The sequence below is a fragment of the Amphiprion ocellaris genome, chromosome 1 (assembly GCF_022539595.1).
Source record: "Amphiprion ocellaris isolate individual 3 ecotype Okinawa chromosome 1, ASM2253959v1, whole genome shotgun sequence".
Classification (NCBI taxonomy): Eukaryota; Metazoa; Chordata; class Actinopteri; family Pomacentridae; genus Amphiprion; species Amphiprion ocellaris.
Window position 1 is genome coordinate 12,168,718 of NC_072766.1, and position 23,312 is coordinate 12,192,029.

General features: G+C 42.2%; 1 protein-coding gene across 3 annotated transcripts in view; it reads right to left on the reverse strand.

Annotated features, from left to right (window-relative positions):
- zfhx3b (zinc finger homeobox 3b) overlaps positions 1-23,312 on the reverse strand; it is a 289,722-nt gene that overhangs the window by 149,914 nt on the left and 116,496 nt on the right. For all 3 annotated transcript variants that reach the window (XM_055011433.1, XM_055011438.1, XM_055011436.1), the window contains exon 3: positions 21,037-21,109. The gene's annotated coding sequence lies outside the window, so the exon portion shown is untranslated. The remainder of the gene's footprint in view (positions 1-21,036; positions 21,110-23,312) is intronic.

Genomic DNA, 23,312 nt, shown 5'->3' on the forward strand with positions numbered 1-23,312 from the left:
AATCGCTTCAGTTTGAAATATCAATACGAACAATGATCCTCTAAAGCTACCTTAAACACAGAGTGTACAGTACATCACTCGCTAATCAATAAATAAATTACTTTTATGACGGGGTTCGTCAGCAGTTACAGCAGACCCGGACCAGCGCTGTTAATTTGTCATCTCTCTCTTCCTTCCTCTCTCACTTCGTTCAAGGCCACGACTTCCCGGTTTGTCAGGGCGACCTGTGGGAGTGTGTGTGTCGGATCAATAGCCCACCCACAGCAGAGCCGCGGGCCATCCCTGACCTGGGCTATTGATTAGGCCTGGCTCAGCTGCCAATAGCAATGTGCTGGATGTGACACCAGGGTAAGACGGGAGCTGAGGAAGGGGGATTCTGAATTGCCAGTGGCAGCCCCACAGCACACCGCAGATAAAAGTCAATTCCACTTAACCAAATCACTGACAACTAAATAGTTAGCAGACAGAAGAATGCAGAGTCTGTGATGGCAGCAGCTGGATGGCTTTGGAGATTTCCGAGCCCGTGACCTGTGTCGGAGAGCACGAGAGGCCGTGACAGAAACACTGTGACACATGTTTGTCTGTTTGCCTTTAATGTGGTCACTCTTCACGAGTGCAAGTTACACTGTGTCATTAATACATTGGCGACACATTTTACGAAGCGATCCGTTTATACTCAGCATTCATAATACATCATCGAACCTTAAGTGATGAATGACCTTAACAGGCATTTATTTCAATACATGCAAATTAATCAGCAAGTTGAAAAATGACATCATTTGAAAGATATCTCAAATTATTTTAAGCATATCACTGCTGATCACCTGATTTGTAAAAGCCGTTATTAACTAGGAGCTTTACAGTAGCGTTTCCTGTGCTCACGTACACAGACGTAATGCAGTCGTACTGAAATTGTCAGACTCCTTTCGATCCATCTTGCTTCCAGTCATTACCAGCCCATATTAGAGTAGTTTACATGGCACTTTGCCGGTCCTTTGCCTCGTGAATGTAATTCTGTGGCTACTGCCTCCATGTGCATTCAGCACCTATCTATGGCTCCATATCTCTCCCCGTAATTGCTGAGTGACAGAAAGGCAATACTGACCACTTCATTATAGGACAGCCAGACTGACTGGACACTGGCCTCTTTGCTCTAGGTCACTCTGGCCAGACTGACCTTATCTGCCCAGGTCGTCAGGGGTCAGTCACCCAGAATCTATAAGGACTTTACTAGAGTTGCCGTGGGTGCCATACAGCAAGGTCGCCTGACCCAGGCGGACTGCTTATATCAGCTATTGATTGCAGTTTGTCTACTTCAGCTAAGGCTAGACTAATCTCCCAACACTACCAACACTACGGTCTCAGGAGCAAAGGCTTCAGTGTAAAGTTAAGTATTGGAAGTAACAAGAGTGATGGCGCGGCCAGTAGATACTAGTGACCAAAAGAGGGGCATGACAAGAGTTGTGGGGATTTGGGGTTTAAAAAAACAATATGTGTAAGAACAGTGAGATGTAGTAGCAGGACTGGGAGTAGGACTGCTGTTCAAACCTGGATAAAAGGCTCACTCTCGGGGTGCACTTGGGGGATGAAGCAACGTGCATGACAATTTTATTGAGTAATAAAATAAAGGTTGTTGTAGTAAGAGATATTGAACAATTGCAGTAGTCTACCTTGAGTGTACTGCAATCTGAGAATCTGTTTCTGCCTTCTAAATAAACAGACACACAAAATACAAAATGAACGCAACATGTACTATTATTTATGCTGCTTCAACTTCAAACTGTTGTCTGCTCATAACATGGTTAAGTTAAACAAAGAAGGCACTGATTAATCTCTGCTCAAATCACTACTACTTTTAGAAGAAAATGGATTAATCCGGCAGCAAAAGTTAGAGTCTTTCAGTCAGCCATCCTTAGCAACTACATATGGATAAGGATATATGAGATTGTTAGTGAGTCCCTATATGTGTATGTGTGTGTGTGTGTGTGTGTGTGTGTGTGTGTGTGTGTGTGTGTGTGTGTGTGTGTGTGCCAGCTTGTGTCTGTGCGAGACCCTTTATGTACATACTAAAGCATCCCTGATGCTCGTTAGATCTCGTCTCTCGGCAGCTGCTTGGCACCGTTCATACTAAATCACAATAATGGCAGATGAGCTCTTGCACTAGAGAGACAAGCATCTATTTGAAACTGCATTTTATTACACTTTGTTCCGTTTAATCAAAAAAACTATGTGAAAAGATAACCCGGTTTTAAGAATCCCAGATAAACAGCAACGATTGCATCTTTAAATAATAAATGATTCTCTGCCTCTTACAGACGGGAATATAACTGAAAATAATTGAAGACAACAATGTCCTATAAGCGCACCACTCGAGCAGTGCTGAATCAGAATCCCTCATAACTTCAAACATTCAGTCATAAAGTATAGATAATCCGCAAAAGAGAGGCATGCGTCTGTTTACAATTTCCTTCTAATTAAGGCTACAGGATAGGGTCTACCTTTGTTAAAGTTGATGTGTGTTTGTTAGACTTCCCGAAAAACTGTACCACTGGCAAATTAGGGGTGGAATACAAAACGAAACAAACAATAACACTCTAATATGATCTGCAGTCAAGGAATAAATATTTCACAATCTGTCTACATTTGACACACTTTCAGATGAGAACAAAGCATTCTTAAACAACAAATTGCCCAAACTTTGTCTCCAGACAATAACCTTTTTGACCTGCATTAATTCAAAAGATATGATTGTGTCTTCAACTTTATGACTGCATATGTAATCTGTCCTCAATTTGTTGGGAATTTAAGGACACATCGTTACCTCCTTTTTTAAGTCAACAAGAAATTTTCTGTTGGCAGTTATGGAGGAGAACAGATCGAAACAGATCAAGAAGTTAACAAACAAAAATCCAGAGTAAGTCAAATCAGGATGCTAAGGTACGCTTCAAGATGTTCACTTGGGCAAAACATAACGGTGTGCTACTTTATAAGCGTCGCTTTCCAACACTGATTAGACTCTATGTGGAGCCTAAGTGAATGATAGGTCTTGATACCACGATCACATCCCTGAGATGATACACAACAGCATTTTACTGTATAAGGCCCACGGTGAGGGTGAACTAAAGAGTATGGAAAATCAGGTAAGCGCCGTGCTGATGAAGGTGATGTTTTCCCATTTTCCCTCTGTGAACCAGGAGAGCAGTGAGCTGTGTGTCTAAGAGGGATAAGGTAGTGCTTGATGATTAATCACTGGACATAATAAAGCTTCTCACCATGAGCGCACAGTCCAGCTGATTCTATGATATGATTGGGGCCGATTAGAAAAGAGAAATAATCATTCCTTACAGTCCATTCATAGTACACTCTAATGACATCTTCTGATTGGACCTTTTGGACAAGATAATAAGGGCCGTCTTCAGAATGGTCTCTAAGATTATTTCTTTAACTTCATGAAATGGGGCCACGGGCCTGGATGCTGCAGATTTGAGGATTAAGATAAGATGACCTTTCACATTATGTTGCCATGTATAAAAGATGAAGTTTACAGTCCCTCATTACATTAGACCTTATCAATGGTTAGAGCCTCTGTGAAGCCCTTTTGAACATCACAATGGTTTTTTGCGGCTGGTATACAACAGCCCTCTACCCCCTAGTGTGGGATTACTGTGCTTGTGTGTGTGTGTGTGTGTGTGTGTGTGTGTGTGTGTGTGTGTGTGTGTGTGTGTGTGTGTGTGTGTGCTGAGAGGGGTGTGGTGTGGACATGCATGGTTCCTTTTTCAAACTACACAAAAGTACTAATCTGGAGTAAAACTTTATTCTGCCGCTTTTTCATGGTCGTGAGGCAAAATTAACCAAAAAACAACTCGAGTCTATCAGGTTAAACATTTGACGTGTCAATTTAAATCATTAAAGACAGCAAAGATGACGGCAGCGTGCTATTAGTATGGTATTACAAGAAAACAGCCAGCAGAGCGCATTTAATTTCCACAGTTCTCCAAAATATTATTGTCATAACACTGGTAGTGAATCACAACATCTAAGTATTCTATGAAAAATGAAAACCTGGAAATGGAAGGCAAAGTGTCACTTGTTTCAAATGCAAACCAGCATGTTTAAAACATTTTCTCGGATCAAGTGATATTATGTTGAAACTGGAGGAGCAACCCACCTGTCAGTTACAAATACTGTCCCTTGTTTCAATCACAAAACAAGTGAAACTATATTTGAAACGAGTCAAACGATCTCACCCTGATGGCAGGTTTGTTTTCTCTTGTTGTTTTCAATCAGACAAAACTAAATCAAACTAAATAACTTAAATTCTAGGAAATTTCGCATGCCCCTGAGCACTCGGATAGCGAGTGACACTTTTGGATCATTTGTCTTCAGCAGAACCACTCTCTGCTGAGTTGGGATGACGAGCTATAGGCTTTAACAGGCATCAGACTACTGGCCAACATCTCCAGGCTTCTTTGATGTGGGAGGCATTGCTTACCCCTATAACTTACAGCCCAGCTCTGCAGGGACTTATTTTTATAACCTCCATTATTTTCTATCATAAATATTCAAATCCAGATCTTAAATCCAGAGCTTAGTGAGGAGAATAGCCAAAAACAACATGCAGCTCTTCAGCTTCCCCCAGCTCTCACTCTTCTATAGAAAATCATTATGAAGATTAATACAGAAATCAAACAGAATGCTGAGACGAGACTGTAGGCCCCAGTAAAAATAATGCACTCATATGAAAGACTCAGGATGGAATTTTTTGGTCAAGAATCTTTGGCTTTTTTGTTCTTTATTTGTTTGAGCATTTTGACACGTTCTGCATTTCCTCCTTTTGGCTGTGAATTAATATTTGCAGCTTGAATATTAATCCTGATTCAGTAGTGGATTAGTTTGCTATTGTCCCCTCTGTGCTGAGCCCTAAATAAAGGCGCTGACATGGAGAGGAAATCTATACCTCTCTGCCCTGCAAACAAAGACCTCTGCACCCAGAGATAACACATGTCCCTGCAACACAGACCCCCCTACACTACCCACATGCTGGATCCTCCGTCTCCCTCTCACTTTCTTTCTCCCTCAACCCTCAATTCCACATTTCCCCTTCTTCTCACCACTCTCTTCCTCCCTGTCTCTCTCTCTCGCTCTCCCTCAGAAAAACTTTGCCATGGTAGATTTGCAAGGCAATTGTGCCCTCAAACCGCGCCTCTTTCTCAGCTTATACCATGCATTTTCCAGAGTTTATCAAAGAATACAATGGGGTTATGCTTTCACCATTATTCTCCAGGCAAGAACAGTAATTTAAATGCACCAGTACTACTGAGGCAGGGCGCAGCCCTGCTGTCTCACTACGGAACAGAGAGAGATGAAAATGCGTTACAAAAAACGCACTGCATTACTTTGTTGACCTTTCCTGTTCTCATAGTTTACAAACAGCTGTGAAGCTCCTTCCTCTGGGCTCTTTGTACATCAGAGACTAGGACTGATGGAGGCACGCCATGCTTAAATGAAGGGCTTTTTCTAACTTGCCTCCGTTGTGGCTCACAAACACAACTGAACAAACACACATTTACTTTATTTCTGCCGCCAAAGCATTTGCCAAAGTGAGGGAAAAAATACATACTGAAACAGATATGGCATCCTTTCATCTAAGTATATATTTTAACACATACTCTGTTCGACAACAAAGGAAATAATCTAAACATATGCACACATCAAAACAGACACCCACGCATAGAAACAAGTTTAATTTTCTCATCTGCCACAATAGCATCATTAAATATTTTTTAAATGTTATTCTGTATTCCGAGCAATTGAAGCTAAAGTTGCACTGCTATTTTGAGGCATCTCAGCATCCTGTCTGAAATGAACTGCAAACTGCTGTCCTCATTGACGCTAATCAACACATAACTGCAATCTGATACAGTGAGATATCTGCACATATGCACTGACACGCACACAGACACTCATGTTTTATCATAGCATTGTGAAAGCAAATGGGAACATTGAGTTCCGTGTTTCGAATGGTGGTTCTACATATGCGCCCCGAGGCTGAATGCCAGGTGAATATTAACAGTAAACTGAGAGGAGGAGGAAGATGCAGAGGACAGAGGATGATGAGGACGAGAAGTCAGAGAGGGGAAATGAAGAAACCTAAGAAGGAATAAAGGAATAAAAATATAGGGATAAGGAAGAGAGGGAAGGAAAAGTAAGGAAAATAGAAAGGAAGGAAGGGAAGAAGGCAGGAGGACCAAAGATACACTGAAAAACTCAAAGAAGAAGCAGAGTGGAACATGGACTAGGGCAACAGACAGCTGGACATGGACAGGACCAGTCCGCAGACCTGGTCAGACTGATGAGAACGGGCAGCCATAGTGATGCCATTATGCTGTTAATCAATCCACTGGTGTCTGCGTGTCTGGGTGGGCAGATACTCACAGTCTAGAAGGGGTTAATGGGAAATCAATGAGAGGGATGTGCTTATGAGCAGGACATGGGGAAAGAGGGACAAGGGGGAGAGAGATAGAGGGGTGGGGAAGGGGAGATAGGAACATTGTTTCCTGTGATAGCAGCAGTCTTCCCAGATGTTATCTGTCATTCAAAGGAACACTCTGGTGACCAGATGTTTAGGCTCAATGTGGTAGAGTGGGTATACATCCTAGTGGGGGATCAATATAGGTCAAGTGCATGGTAATATTTATCACTACAGCAAAGACACACGAGACACTGATGTCTTTGCAACACACAAACTTGTGCTGAGCAGGAAGAAAATTTTGCATATTTAAATATATATTTTTTAAAAATCACCCCCATTTGATATGCTCATTTATTTCAAGAAGGCATATATCTGCTATGATGGTGTTTTCTCATTAATATGGCTCTTATGTCTGACCTGCATCAGCAATCTCTCCTTCATACGTCCATTATAGGAAACAAAGGGAAGCGCTGATTTGGAAGGAAAGGTAAAATAAATACAGCAAAAACCAGCCAGGGTAGTTTTCTAAAGGCCTGAGGGCATTTGGGGAGGTGGGTGGTGGGTTGGAAAGGGGGAACCAAGAGCAGGTCCCAGTGCAGTAAGGCTCTTTGTAGTTTGAGCAGTCTGAACTAGCCAGAGGCTTACTGCTCTAACCCCTTCCACTCTGAGAGACTGTTTGGGGAAATTACACCACAGAGTAATAATTAATCAAGTAAATGCTGAACTGCTTTGATTTGGATTACATTAACATATTATCAATAATGTATTAATCAAATACAAACAAACACCTCTGCATAATAGCATACTTTACTAACTTCATTTTCACACTTAACTAAAGAAAAAAAACTTTGCCTACTTCAAGCTATGAGGAAAACCGCAGCAAACTATAGTGGAAGCAGCAGAGTTTTTGTGGTTTTGGAAGCAGCACCTCTTAGCACTTAACTGTCTGTGTTCATCAACTTCCCTTTTCATCACTGCATCAGCCATTTCAAGTGCTTTTACCAAAAGGCGAAAATTATGAATTCATTTATTTATTCTTAACAAAGTCAGAATGCATCATGCAGAAGAAATAAACACTGATGAAGCACTGAAAACACAATACACGTAATTTGTGCAAAGCTACTCCGGGTTTGATTCCAAAAGTAGCTAAGTGGATTGAGGAAAAGAGTTAGTCACTTTTATCATTTGCAGAGGAGTCGAATCAGCTCTGCTTTTGTATTTTCACTTAAATGCATGTTCTGTTTTTCTCAGATAAGTTGTGTTGTTTAAAAGCATCCGTTCTCGCCTAACGCTTTGTTCATTGGGGGAACTTCATGCCCAGGGATTTTCTAAACACAATTCATCAAAGTGGAACGGCAGTCTTTTTTTTCTGCATTCCTAATCCTTTTTGCTGCAGATGAGAGATTTGCTGTTCAGACTCATTAAGATTAAAGCATTTTGCCAGAGTTATTTAAGAATGCAAAGTTCCATGTGAGACCTCTCAGAGTTCAGAACAGAAGAAAATCCTATTGACACGCTCGGTGCACTGGGGGCTGATCTTAGCCTATATTTCTATATTTGGTGTCAGTGATTGAGTGATAGCATGTGAAATGGTTTTTCCTGCTGCATTATGGTTTAGAGTTACAATCACTTTTCCATTCTTACCATCAGAAGGTAATGGGTGTGACTGCTCTTTTTGTCTTCACTTGTAAATTCATTTTTGCTACCTGTGTGCATATGAAAACCTTAGACTTCTATCAGGAAGTTACCATCTGGTTTGAAATAAAGTATTTTGTATATCGGATTTGAAAAATTGACGGATGAGTTTGTTGTCTTTTGTAAATGGAGGCAATACATTTTGGTCCTAGACAGTCAATGTTAAATAGGTGTGTCTTTTGCTTTCTAGTGTTATTTTGGCAGCAGAGCTTGGCTGGAGTAAAGGTATCAGTCATATGGTTGGACAGACAACAGTTAATGTTTATCTACAGGACACGGCAGTCTTCTAGCTGAAAAAGAAATTATCATTGGATCCGACTGAGTGTTAGTCTTCTGCCTAAGGATTTTTAATATTAGATTTTTTGGCTGGCGACTCAGTAGTCCTTTGGCTGTGCTCAAAAGCTATTTTCCCAAACTTTCCAACTCCAAGTGTCGCAATCTGGTTCCATTTTACAGCTGGCCTTGAGATTGTAACAGAGCTCCTTTCTCTCCCTCCTCAACCGCATATTTAATCCCTGTGCTTATGTCAAACTTAATTACAGGACCTTGTACGAAAAAATAACAAGTGAGCTTTGTAGGGGTGAGAGAGAGAAAAGAAGAGTATTAAGAAAAGGAGAGAAAAGGAGACATAGGGAGAATGCTAAGAGGTGTGAGGGGGAAAATGTAACAACAGAGACATTTAATCTGTGGATTCAGTATGTTAAATGGCCAAACAAAAGGCTTTGATCTCAAGTAACTCTCTTCTAGCTGATGCAAGAACAAGCACACTCTGTTTGGAAAAAATAAAGATATGTATTTATAACTGAATCCATAAGATCTCATTGGCCTAAAACACAGAAAAAAATGGCCTGCAGCTGAGAAGTACAGCACAAAATATTCCCCTCCCTTTCATCAACTGTACAAAACTATACCAGCTAACTTATAAATGGGGCCATGCAGTAAAGATAAGAAAATGACCCAAGAGGCCCTACATTAATATCTTTTAACTTACAACCCAGCAGATTCTCCTGAACCCCCAAAACCAAAAAGAAATAATCATTAGACTAAGTCAGTCACTCGGTTTGTGTGCGTGTGCGTGTGTGTGTGTGTGTGTGTGTGTGTGTGTGTGTGTGTGTGTGTGTGTGTGTGTGTGTGTGTGTGTGTGTGTGTGTGTGTACGTGTGTTTGTGCACATAAAACTATTTACTCTGTAGAAGTGGAACAGCCGGGGAGAGAGATGTTTAGTCTGTCAGTTTAAAACTATTACCTCAAACTCTGAAAATATGAGCTGAGCCTGTCGTGCATCGACACAGGGAGACAGCACTGTGAAGAACAAACCTTTGAAAAGTCTAAATCAATTTTTGGGGGAGTAACATAACAAACGCTTCACTGCAGTGAAGAAAAGGGGATCTCTTTTTTAACAGTTTGAAAAGCACATATTCATACAATCTTCATAAGGCAAAACAGCATAAATGCAGTATACATGAAGCCTTTTGAAAAGGGAGATGACGGGAAGGGAGAAAGGGAGAAGACACAGGGATGCTCCTCAGAGAAGCAGACAAAACAAACAGGAAGACCATCAGTGCTATACACAGTCCTCTCCTGCTTTCTCCCTACACTGTGCACAGTGCACACACCTACTCACCCACCCATCCTTTAGGCCAGCCTGCTGGCTAAAGCCTTTCCAGACTGTGCTTGAGTGGCCAAGCAGTGGACCAGAGGAGGGAGAGAGGTTCCCATGCCACTGGTGCTGGAACTGGCGCGCCACCCGGAGGTATTTATAGCAGGCCAGCACTAAAGGGCCAGGAGAGAGGGCATGCTTGTTTTCCTTTCCATTCCCTAGGCACTTTCACCAGGCCTCACATGTGGGTGTTAAATATATATCCAAATACTGGGAGCAACATTGTGGGGGCAGAATAGGAGGTAGTGGGCTCCTTTGGAAAAGGAGTGAGATGGGGGGTGGAGGGGGGCAGAGGGAAACGGAAAGAAAGAAAGAAAGCAAGAAAGAAAGAAAGAAAGATGAATGAATTTATGTAGACATACTAAGCTTAAAGGGGCCTAAGACAGAGATGTAGGCTCAGGGCCAGCTCTAGAACCCATTTGAGACCCAGACTAGGGTCAGAGTTTAGGACCGAGCAGTTTATCTGGAGACTAGACAGTGAAGAAATAGGGGAAAGTCCAGGCAAAACAAGGGGGCATTTGCAGGGAGGCAATTCTGCTGTTGTGGCCTCCTTAACATCATCCTCTGTATACTCTCTGATGTATGTCTCTCTCTCTGTTTCTCTCCCTCTCTCTCTTTCTGCATGGGAATTCCAGAGTGACATTATTACTATGATGAAAACAGACCCTATAAATAAGGAGCACTATGATGAATATAACAGCGATTATGGGGGCAGCGATAATTAGATCAGGAAAGAAAGAGAGACTCATTGAAGTTTGCTCTGTTTTTGTGTTTGGGGATTCCTTTCAACCTTGTGTCTTAATGTATGAAGAATTACAGAGCCGACGGTAGTGTGGTAATCATCTGGGTCTCGAGGAGGCCTCTTGGGGCCTCTTCAGTGATCCTCTCTCCTGTTTTAGCTCTCTGCTCCCACTCACATCTCTGTAAAAGCCACCCTGCTGTCTGCTTTTTTAATGATGGTTTGGCCAACAAACAATTAATAGGCTGCCCCACAGATGCCCGTTAAAAATGAAATAGCAGGAACTGTGGAGTGCTCCCAACTGGGGCCATCCAGCAGCTCCGGCTATCTTTCCATCCAGTCTTGCTCATCAGGTTTTTACCCTCGTCAGCAGCTCTCTCACCTACCCAGGTCCAGCTTAGATCTTTAAGTCTTAAGACTACAGCTTTAACAACACCCTGACCGGAGCCCCTGTCCAAATCCCAAATGTACAGCAGCCATCCCACTAGCTGATTGCGTCAGAAAGATTCCACAGCAACAGCCTCTGTTTTTTCATACTTGTGGGAAAATAGCAGTTCATGTTTCCTTGGATGCTTCACACATTCCTCACCCTGTCTTCACATTGCAGGGCCCCAGAGTATGGGTATGGCCAAAGCCACTCAAGAGGAGGTGCTTGGCAAATAAGAGGTGTGGCTAAATGAAAATGGAAGGGAATTTTTTGGGTGTTTATTTAGGAGTGAGTTGCTAGGCGACGTGAACTCAAAAAGGCACTAATTACATTTCCCTGAGTTTGATGAGTATAACAGAACTTGGACAGGAACTTTCCAGCTCATTTAACCTCTCAGAACACAGCTGGGAATTATAGATAACAGAACATCTGGAAGTTACAAAAATACTTCTCGAGCGTCTAATCCAAACTAATTCAAAAGTTGCCACATCCTGCAATGAACAACATCCCAAAGCTAACTCAGTGACAGTTCCAATATTTCAAATGGTGTCGTAAAAAGCTTCTGAAATGTCTGAATGGAATTGTAGTAATTTGGGAAGAAGCTGACACATTCTAGATCATGCAGCACCATTTCCTTAAATTTCAGCAGAAAAAGTTGTGGAAAAGTACCTTAAACCCTCATCAGTTGTCATTCAAACTCACACATACACGTTTGCACAGTGCGCTACATGTGTTCACTTATTCAATTATTCTCGAACATAAATGACAGATGTTTCAACATGTGAATAACACAAGTATTCCAAAGACTGCTACTTGATTCTTGCAATGCAGCTGCAAGATACGCAGCACATACACACACACACACACACACGCATACACAAACAGAGCGCACTCTACTTGGCCACATTCTCATCACAGTCTGGTCTCATCCCAAATTCCTGACCTCAAAAATTTCAAGACAAAGGTAGTTAGTCTTGATTTATGCATGCCTCAGCTTAGGATGAAGAGAGCAGGACAAAATAGCAAAGCAATTAATTTTGATGCTGAAAACATTATTAATGGTAATGTTTAAAACATCAAAGGCCCGGCTGACAGAGACACAGCATCTTCACTCTGACAAGATGGAACAGATGAGCTCACTTGAGTCAGTCAAGGTGAGGCACAGGGGAAAACGTAATTTGTCTCTCCATTGATTTTCATTGAGATTTCCTGGAGAATCGGTGCTTTAGAACAGGTTGAACTCACAATATTTTGCGTCTTTTGTACAGTATAACCGGTCATTGCATGAAGGGTCGTGCAAGATTTTTGTCACTGACTTATGTATCCATCTGCCCCGTATACATAAAACTTTGGATATTTTTTAAATGTTGGAAGTGGTTGCTATGGCTTAATAAGGAGGAGTCATTAATTTCTGTTTAGGCCAGACTACTGACTTTAACCAATGGACATGTGGGACAAGAGAGGACACACCATCAGTTAGAATGCATGAATCTTAAGTTCATAATGATTGAGTAAGTCAGTGAGGAGCCCTCCTCTGTCTGTGTGGACTCCTCACTGTAGCTTTGGGCAAAGGGATAAAGCTTCTCTCACTCCCACATACTCATTTACCCCCCACCATCACACCAATTGAACCAGGGAGTCTGGGGGGAGTCACATTGATATTCACCACACATCTCCATCCCCCAGCCACAACCATCCCCACTGGAAACATTATTTCATTACATATATTATGCATTCAGCATAAGGGAGTTGGTGAATGTGCGGTGTGCAGATGTGTGTGTGTCTGTGGGTGTGGGCAAGCTCAGATGTTTCCTTCCATGTACACATGGCTGTGACATGTCTGTGGTGTGGTACTTAGTTTACTTTGTGAGAACGAAGACAAAATATTTATTTCACACTGTTTTGTGTCAACATTAGAAAAGTGATTTTGCAAGTTGTACAGTGCAGAGGGACACAGTTTCCTGCAGAGTTTGAATCAATATTCTCAGCTCATCTAAGTATGGGCGTCCACATGTGAATGTATACTAGGCCTCACGCAGAGCAGCAAACAAAGAGACAGACAGAGAGAACAGAGGAAAGACACCAGAAAGAAATGAAGATCGAGACAGACAGATCTTTCATATGGCCCACTGGTCTTTGGGCCCTGGTCCGGATGTCACCAGAACAGTTTTTATTTGTCACTGTCTTGTTTTAAAAGCCCCCTTAAAAGCGCCCGCTGCCTTTCCTTCAAGTCTTTAAGTAGCTCAACACAATACACTCTTGTCTGATCTGAACTGGAATCAATTTGGAAAAGAAACCATTTCACCTCTGATTAAGCACTGCTCTGTCTTTGCTGTGGCATGCTGACCTTTCCAGAGGTCTGTCTTGTGGTGCGAGGGGGGGCAACCAGATGATATGCTGGGTTAATTAGACTGATTGACGTCAGCAGGCCTGAGAGTGGCTTGTATTTGAACCTTCAGCCATTTGTCAGGACTCACAACTGCATCTCTGTCAAGGCCCCTCGGTCTCACAAATCAGATTCAACCCCTAATTTCATTTTTATATACTGTACACTCAGCTGTTCTTTGCAAATCACCCATCATGGCTTTTCCTTTCATTTTCTCACATTAATTATCTTCCTCCTCTGACTTGAAAAGAACCTAAAATGTTACACGTGCCTGTTGTCTTAGTGGGCCTGGTGTGCACCATTATTTTGCATCATATTTTGCTTTCCCTTTGTGTAATTTCAACCAAACTCTCAATTTGTGAGCCAATGTGTCGAGTCACATGACTCATACATATTCTGAGGCCAGTTGGGCCCCTGTTAATGTTTCTGCCAAATTTTAGTCTTTTATTGGCATCTTAAAAGTGACTAACCCTCAAACATCTCTCTGATGATCACCACACAATTCTCATCAGTTTCTTCATCTCCCGTCCGCTTTCACAATTTCTAAGCTGCAGTCGTGGCAGTCTAGTGCAGGTTCAACATCTGTGTATCATGGGCTTGCGTAACACATAATGCATGGAAGTCCCCAGAGCTATAAAATGTTGCAAACCCAGAAAGCTTTGAGTAGCGAGTTCAGAAGGAAGAAGTCCACCAGAGATCAGCCTTCAGTCCATATTCCAAGCACTTTGCCTCATACACCCAGAGAAATGTTGCCTAAAGAGAGGCCTGGTAGAGAGAAACCTCACCTCCAGTTCAAGCGGATTCCTCTGCCCTTTTATTTGCTCTCGTTTGGCTGCAGGGGGAACGTGCTCCACTCTGACCTGGGGGCACTCATCCAATCAGCTCGCTATCTGCTGCAAGGGCCTCCATAATAGTGACATTTTTCCACCTCGTCAATAAAGTGGTGAAAGCCACCCTCCACCCGCTACTTGACCATTTAACTTCTTCCTGAAAAGGCCCTTTCTTTCTGTCTGTCTCTGTGTCTGGCTGAAATCAATAAAAGCAGAGCAAGGAAAGAGGCCAATCCAACTGCTGCATTAACTGGTGGTCTCAACTGCTGTACAAAAAGGATGGCTGGCAGAGAAAAGGATACAGGAGAGTGGGCAGCGCGAGTCTTCATTGATACAACACTGGGAGAAATCTGCCTATTGTCTACATTTATGCTATAAGATTCTGATAATGACAAATAAAAAAATGTGTCACAGATGCAACATGCTGCACACACACTCGTATATCTTAAAAGCCATAAAACTGAGTAAAAACTGAGAAACTTTCATTAATTCACACAGACTGACAGGTGCCAATTAGACGCAACATATACATTAACACATATATAAACTCTGTAGTCTCTAATGATCATTGCTTGCCGTGACTCATTTAGCAACTGCATTCACACATCACCACATGTCTGCAGTGATTGACATAATGGCATCAGAGTGAGAACAAAATGTCTTCCAATAAAGGAGCAGGAGGGAGAAAATGAGAGAGATGGGTTACATCTACGCCCGTGCTGAAATGAGTGCACTGCTTTGTTTGGTTATGCTGTCTGAGCTGAAATTGATTTCTGTGAGAAGCATGCACCAAAGAGCCCCTGCATTCAGATGAAATAAATAACACACTCTTGTAGCGATGGGAGGGTATGTGGAAGAAGGAACAGAAGGTGAAAAATGGGATCGAGGAGGAGGGAAGAAACAAAGATGGATGAGGTCAAAATGAATTTACAAGAGAAAAAAGCGGAGATAAAAAAAGAAGGAAATGTCTAAAGGTGGGGAACTGAACGTCATGCCGTCAGTGCAGCACTGAACAGACAGACATCTGGAGTAGTGGAGGATAACAGCCACACGCCACTCTCCAACCACAGACAACATGATGAGGGATTAAACTTCATTACAACATGTTATGGTAATGAATGGGCTGTGGCCAGTTCTGGATGTGTTAGAGTAATCACCACTCTCCAGCATATGTGTGATTGACACTTCCTAGATGTGTTTGTGAAGCCATGTGTCTCCGTGTGCATGTGTGCTAACATGTTCTGGGGAATCCAAAGCTAGTGAACTGAAGGAGGCTTCCAAGAGATGCTTTCCACATTTAACCGAGCAGAAGCAAACTAATTAAAAAAATGCAACATTTTTACAACACTTACTGTCACATGTATCATCTTCCATAATTACTTTAACACTGTTCTTTAATGGAAGATGGGTTTGGCAGGCCAGACATTGCGGTCAGGGCCAGAGTCTGGGCATCTAGGTTTAGGGTGGGTGCCAGAGAGGGAGGGGGACAGACAAAGCCACACAACCCAAAGGGGTGAGGTTGACTCTGGGTCACACTGGCTGCCTGGCCTTATGGCTGACAGATGTTAGTCTGGTTCAACGAGAGTTGCGATTCTGGAAAAAGTTACACCACACTGCGCTCCACACTGCAATTATCTTCTCTCTGTAATGAAACATCTCATACATCATCACTCAACAAGACATAAGCAAAAGCCCCTCCCTGGATTACGATAAACCAAGCCACTTGAAACTGTTGTACAGCACTGAAGTTGAGTGTTTGAGCTGGCTGGGCTGTCAGTAGTATTCCCAAGTGGAACCACACCATGTTTTTGCTCTAGACTGAGAGCAGCAGCTCGCTGTATTTGGTGTGTTGCTCTTAATGTTGCTAATGATCCCCTCAATGGAATAACAAAGACTGGAATAGAGTCGTTTTATTTAACATAAGCTTCAAAGTGTGAGTCTAGAGGGAGGCAAGGATGAGAGCGAGGGGGAAGTCCTGTCCCCAGACTGCTCTATGTTATGCTCATGACTGTACAACAGGGACAAGTTGTGGACTGGCGTTCCCCTCTACATTGTCAACCTATGAGTTTCATTATATTTGGTCATGTTTGGATCCACAACATGTCCATGTGCTGTGTTTTATGTGAATGAAACAGTTGCAAGGTTTTTGAGGTGGCACATTTCCCAGACTGGCCATGTGGACATGCAGGCACGAGCCAGGGTGGCACTAAGGAGAGAGAAATCTTTTCCCAGAGGAGGATCAGGGAGGAAAGGGAAATGAAATGACAGTGGATCATTAGACTGGGATTGCTTGCAGCTTGCTAATTTATGCAAATTAATTTCTTGGCTGATGTGAAAGGAGAGAGAGCGGGTGGCACTGCTTTGCGGGCAGTCAACATCGAACCACAAAAAGGTGAAACTGCTGCTCTCTACTTTGGTGTTCTGGGAAGTTTAGCAGCATGAGTGCGGGAGGGCTTGGTATACCAAGTTACAATGGCAAAGAAATGCAGACTATGCCAGCTCTCTTCCTGGCAAGGCATCGGACAGACAGCCAATCAGGTCCGTGCTGGCTTTCTCATAGGCGAATGGCATGGCATGCTGGCCCCCTCGTCGCCCCGCCTACCCTCCCCGCTGCACCGCAGCTGCCCAGAATGATTTTATAAACATTTTGCCAGTGGATCAATACCTGTATTGATCAACCATTGTGAGAGTGATCCGTCTAAAACCCAGAGCAGCCTAGAGCTCAGAGATGGGAGGAGCGAAAGAGAGAGGCTGCAGAGAGGATGGAGAAAGAGAGAGTCTGCAGCCACAGTGAAAAGGGAGAAGAGGTACAAGGGAAGAGAAGGGGATCTGAGAGAGAAGCAGACGCAGAGCTGAAGGCAGGTGGGGAGGCAGATTTCGGAAAACGCTACCAGGCCATTGGGATTGGGGAGAAACTAATGGTAATTGCTTTCTCATTAAGGGGAGGGGGTGACTAATGACTACAGCGGGTAAGTGACAGACGGTAGAAACAGTGTTAAGAAATGTGTATATGTGCACGACAAGTGACGACTCCAACACCTGGGATTGCTAATGCCTGCACTAGTTTGGCCTACTGTAGCATGTAGCAGTTTCAGGTACATTGTTGCATGTCCACAAGCGTGCATGAAGGCATGAGGTTTGGAGGAATTTAGTTTGAGGGAAAGTGTTGGATTCTGCTGATGTGCAAATGAAATGTTCTGCGCAGAAAAGAAAAACAAAACAGCTATCCTGCTTTATTTATTACTGACTGTATTGTGATTTTTTATGATCTGTCTAGGAAGAATATTTTCTCTTCTTTTCCTCTGGAAAGAAGAAGAATGGTCTGCACTTTGCCTTGGTGACAACATGGGATAAAGAAGACCTAGCACATCCTGCTGCCATAAATTCAGTTGCTAACAGTAAAATCAAAAGTGAAATCCAGGATCTTGTGGAAAGGAATCATCTGCATCCTGGATACATACGTCCACAGAGGAAGAAACAGAAACCTTTCTCGTGAAGGGAAAGTTGAATCAACACTGACCTCAAAAGATGAAAATGGCTGGATGAAGATGGTGTGGCAAAAGACAGTTTATTGCTGTTTTCAACTGGTGTGGATGTAGCTGGCTTTGGAACATTTTTTAACACTTTGATAATTCATTGGATTGGATTTAATCTTTGCTACATCTAAAATTTTGTGGGAATTCTCCTGAATGGATGAGTTGCTGGACCACTCAAGGCCACCAACTACACTACAGCAAAGGAGGAGTCAAAGGGCTTTTGGGATCTTCTCTCAGTGCTAAAAGGGAAACTAATTTCCATTGATTGATTTTAAATGTGACTTTCTTGTACATAATTGTGAACTTAAGGGGAGATAAATCCCTCAGACAAGCTGTGATGGAAGACCTCAATGGTCATGAACTCACTTTGCACTGGAGCTCTGGTGTGGAAACACTTAGAGAGAAAGGCCTACACTCAACAGGTTCATTCCTGGGTGAACAAGCAGTTGGGGGAAATAATGAATGTGCTGTGCCAAGGACAAGAGGCACCAACAAACAATTTTGTTAATAAATTGTGAAAAAAAAAATAAAAATTATTGTGCGGTGCACAATGCAAATCCAAGTGTGCGGCAGTACTTACCCTTGGCTGTGTCGCAGTTCCACACTTCACATTACTATAGTAAGACTGCAGTGTACATATAATGGTATGATCCTTTGACACTTAAGTGGTAAGCAAGGAATTCATACAGGATGGTGGCTAACAGAGTTCAATTAAAATCTAACATTTTGTAATTCGGAGCAAAAAGAAACGTAAAGGTTTTCCTATCAATGTGTACATATGTAATATATGAATGTATGTTCTCACAGTTTTGTAAATGTGAATAGACTATACTTCTACTTATCCATACAATGTGAATGGATGACTACACACTGTGGAATTGGGTTGCAGCTTTTGATTCAGAGTCAGGGCTTGGAACTGAACTGTAAGACAAATGTAGCGCAGATGAGGTTAAAGTATTGGCAACCAAGAGACTCAGCTGGTGTTTCAGTGGAGAGAGCAAAATCAACAACACAGTACAAGGCTGTTTGCACCAAAGTTGTTCAATGTACACAATGCACACATTATGTGTTCAGTGCAGCAACAGAAAACATTTTTATTTACTATTACTGGCTGGTGAACTACATTGAATTTATCACTTGTATAAACCTTGTTTTTTTTCTGCTCAGCTGTGAAAAGAGTTTCACAGACAAGACAAAAACACGTGAAAAGCCAGCGGTCACAGGTCTGACATGTAGATACATATTAACAAATGTGCCACAGTATCTGATCATCATGGGGCTCAAATATGAATAAAATTCAAAGTTGCAAAGCAAGCACAAATTTGTTGAAGATATTGTTTTTACACTCTTACTATGCAGACAGAGTTTGTAGGTACAATTAGCAAAGGTTGGTGGACCAACCAAGCAGGAGGCTGCACTGGTGGGGGCCTGTTGTTTAAGGTACCAATGAAACACAATCCTGGAAGTCCAGTTGATCTAACAAAATATGTGTTTAAAGGCATATTAGACACCAACACACTGAACAACGCAGAAAGGACTCTCCGGTTCTGAAAAGTTATCACTATGGCAACTCTTTTGCCTCCATTATGAGGTATAACATAGAATACAGCACTCATGTTGTAATGGAAACTACCAAGAATGTGCTCTCGCCTGTATATGACTGGCTGGCAGTACACCTTGTCGGATAACACTGTGTTGCTTTGCAGCAAATGTTGGGTAACTTTTTTGCCAAACAACCTTGAGTTGTTTCATTCCTGCCATTCTGGCTCCATTCAAATTAAAAAGAGGACAAATTTGCTTATGCAGTGCTGACGCTGATTGGTCAGCAACCTCAGTTGGCTAAAAAAAAAAAATCTCTCAACTGAGATAGAGGCCATTAAAAACTTCATCATGTTACCTTTCTATTTCACTGTCACGTATGTTGATGAAAGAAAGCAGCTCACTATTTGCAATATCTATTTTTTGCAGGCAGTTTGTGCAATAAGTTGAGATCTGGTTAATTTCTTGTTTGTTCCTACTTGTAGCAAGTTAAGCAGTAGAGGTTCACTCATTGTTCCATGTTTTAATCAGCAGCAATCAGCATATTTGGTCAATACATAAGGATGTATACTTGTCTCAGTATTTTGCACATTAAGATAAATAACCAAAAGGGTGGATTGAGCTGCTAATCTTCTAATAGCTTCCATTCACACCGGTGTCGTCCTATTGTCTATATCTGTGTAATTTCAAGTAGATAAGCACTTAAGTGTTATCACCTTACTCAGAGATTTAATTCATGTACTATCAAAGCCGCACTGGGGCACTGAATCATTTTCTTGTTTCCTTTTATCGTTTTTGTTTGATTCCCACTGTCAAAAACAAACCCTTGGATGAGTGCCAAACAATAAATTAGGGTCTTCATTAGACACATCAAATCTAAATTACTATTCAATTAACAAGCCAGTTGGCCTGAACTAATCAACCAATTAGGCCGTGTGTGTACACAGAAAAGCTAACAAAAGCGCACGAGTCCCCTGGGAAAGCATTAAAACACTGCAGAAGAGTGACAGTACAAATGAGAAGCTACTGGTTTAGGAAGGAAGGGGAGGGTGAAAACGTGGCAGAAAGTAAATGTGACACTCAGATCACCATTCACTTGACATTTGGGGAATACAAAAAAAATTTAAAACCTGAATAAGGCATACATGAAAAGATTCTCAAAGAAAAGAAAAAAATCTGGAAGAAAAGAATCCATTGAATGTGTGATCAAATTACATTGTTTGATATTTATAATGTTTTAAGGTTAATGTTTCTGATCAGTATTTTTAATGCTAATGAGATTTGCTTCAATTAAAGGCATGTTTTACTCTGATTATACCTGATATTGTGCTAAGAGATCAGATGGCACTGTTGCAAACTACAAAAACACTGGGTACAAAGGCATAAAGTGACTCTAATTTTCAAACTCAAATAAAAGCTGTTTTACTTAATTTGATTAAAGGAAATGTGTCAAACCAGGTAAAGCTCTTCTTCTACCGTTTTATCTCAAGCAGATGAAACAGAATATGACGGTATGCAGTGACTGCAGTGGTTGAGTCTCTGTGGGGACAGAATTTCACACTTACCAACTCTGTATGAAGACTAGTTGGAAACACAGTCACATAATATTTGACAAATAATGTTCAGAAAGTACAATGAATGTGTTGAATTCCCTCTGTCACTCATGGCGCTCGTCTTTAGTGAGTGCTGTGGCAGAGTTAAAGGCTTTGTCATGCCCCAGTCAGTGTGGTAGGGCTGTCTGTGTTGAACATACCTTTGGGCCACAGGAGATCTGGTAGGCAGCACAGGCTGTTCAAACGTCTCCTTCACACACAGCAGAATGCAACCTAAAGGGGAAACAAACACACATGATATATACACATTTACATACATATAAACAGAATAAAGCCAGACCAATATCGGATTTTAAAGCAGATGCTGAAAACATGTATTACCATGAATATAAAATAGAAACAATCCTAATACAGATCCTTTAGATTCTAAAAGAAATTATGATCAGGATACGTACTGACCAAGACATTTCCACCCCTTTCACCTTTCAGGTCTAAATGTCTTACAGCGCTCCACTGCGGGCCAAAGGGAGTTGTAGAGAGGAGAACGTCATTATTGTACCAGTAAATGTCAGAACAACCCCATCTAATTGTGCCATTACTAATTCATGTTTATTAATGCAGTGATGTATGATGGGTCTACAGACAGACTGAGTTCGTCTGTGCCTGTCATGTATGGCTTATTCTTTACTGATGAGGGCTGCAGGGAACGTGTTCGCGTTCGACCGGGTGGTGGGTGTGGGGCAGATGGTGCATGTAGTGACAGTGCCAAGTGGTGTGTGACTTGAACATGAAGGCAGAGCGGGTAAGGCAGTTGACTGATGGTGCTGGTGTCTTCTGCTGGCCCAGTGCCAGGGCCCCTGGTCCCCAGTGCCCCAGCCCCTCACTACCCCAGAGCCTCTGGGCAAGTACCACAGTTATTGTTTTCACTGCCAAGCAATTAGTAGCACTTAAGATTTATTTAGTCATGCTCTAATGTGTGGTAATTAGCTTGGGGCCCAAGCAAGCCTCCTCATCCCATCACCTTGTCGCTCACACCGGAGCAATGCATCAGCAGGAGACAGTGAGGGAATGTGAGGGGAGAAGCAGGAGGTGCTGAGGGTGGGAACGTGAGGGGAGGTGGAGCACAGCTAGAAGGATTACAAGAGCACCAACCCAGCTTTGTGGATCAGCACTTTTTAAGAGATCTTCAGGGGCCTGTTGGCTGAACGCATAGCAGGAGGAAAGGGCAAATACAGCCCAGTTACACTTTTATAGAATGCTTTGTGGAAAAACACCCCTGACACACACCTCGGCCTGGCAGCTCGGTTTGTCATATGGCCCATGGGGCTCCGCTAGCCTATCACATGACCATTGTAATGACCTTAAAGGGCAGCTTCCTGAACAAGCTCAGGCCACTCCCACTGGCTGGACTGCTGTTTGGAAAATGCAGTGTGGGTCACTGCATAATGTGTGATGCATTTGGCCCTCAGGCTGGAATTAAAAAAACAACACATCCTAGAACCCAGGCCAAATAGATTATGCAAAAGCTGACAAGCAGGGTAAAAAACAAAAAAAAAAAACAAAACAAAAAAAAAAAAAAAATGCGAGGCAAATGCAAGTTTCTCTGCTGTTGCTGATCCATTATGCTTTTGGGAATTTACATAATATCCCACATGATTTAAACGTGTACATTATGTCATAAATTAGCTGTAGGATTCGGGAGCAGCTCTATTAAGAATGCATAGTCTAAAGTTAGAGAAGTGAGGACAGCTGGTGCATAACAACTTAGATTATCTACTGAACAAGGAATATTTTTCCTTTTTGAAACAGTACAAAGTAGAGTGTTATAGCAGCAGCTCAGTGAATTCATGTAAGCAGATGAAGGTCAAAGGCAGGTTCAACTGCATATCCACATCTTATACATATGCATAAACAAAACCCATCAATCTTTGCTGGTTGGAGGGGGCGGGAGGAAATTTGAATCACTAAATATTAAAAACAGCATGCGGAAAACTATACAGCGTATGTCTTTGATCATGAAAAAACAGCAACAAACTGCTGATGCAAGACATCACAGTAGCCATTTTTGTGTTTAGTGTTTGACTGGTAGATGCACTCTAATCATTGCGGAGCTGGGCCTCCTCATCACCTAAAATTGCTATGCAGTCTGGAAGGGTGGTGCTATAAATGAAATATCACTTTCCATTTTATCTGCAGGGGCAGTGTGATGCCCCGAACCAATCAGAACCTCACAAGCCAACCCCTGACCTTTTTCATCTCAATATGACTACCATTATCTTGCAGAAAATTAGAAGCGTCTCGCTATTGTTCAGTAGCGACAGGGGGTGGAGGTTATTTAAAGATAAATGCTTTAGCGTTCATGATCCATGCTGCAATCACACACACCACCAATACGGAGCAGAGCAGAAACATGCCTGCTGAAGCCCGGTGGCTGCACGGGTGCACATGCGCACATACAAGGCTGTGTGCAGATGGA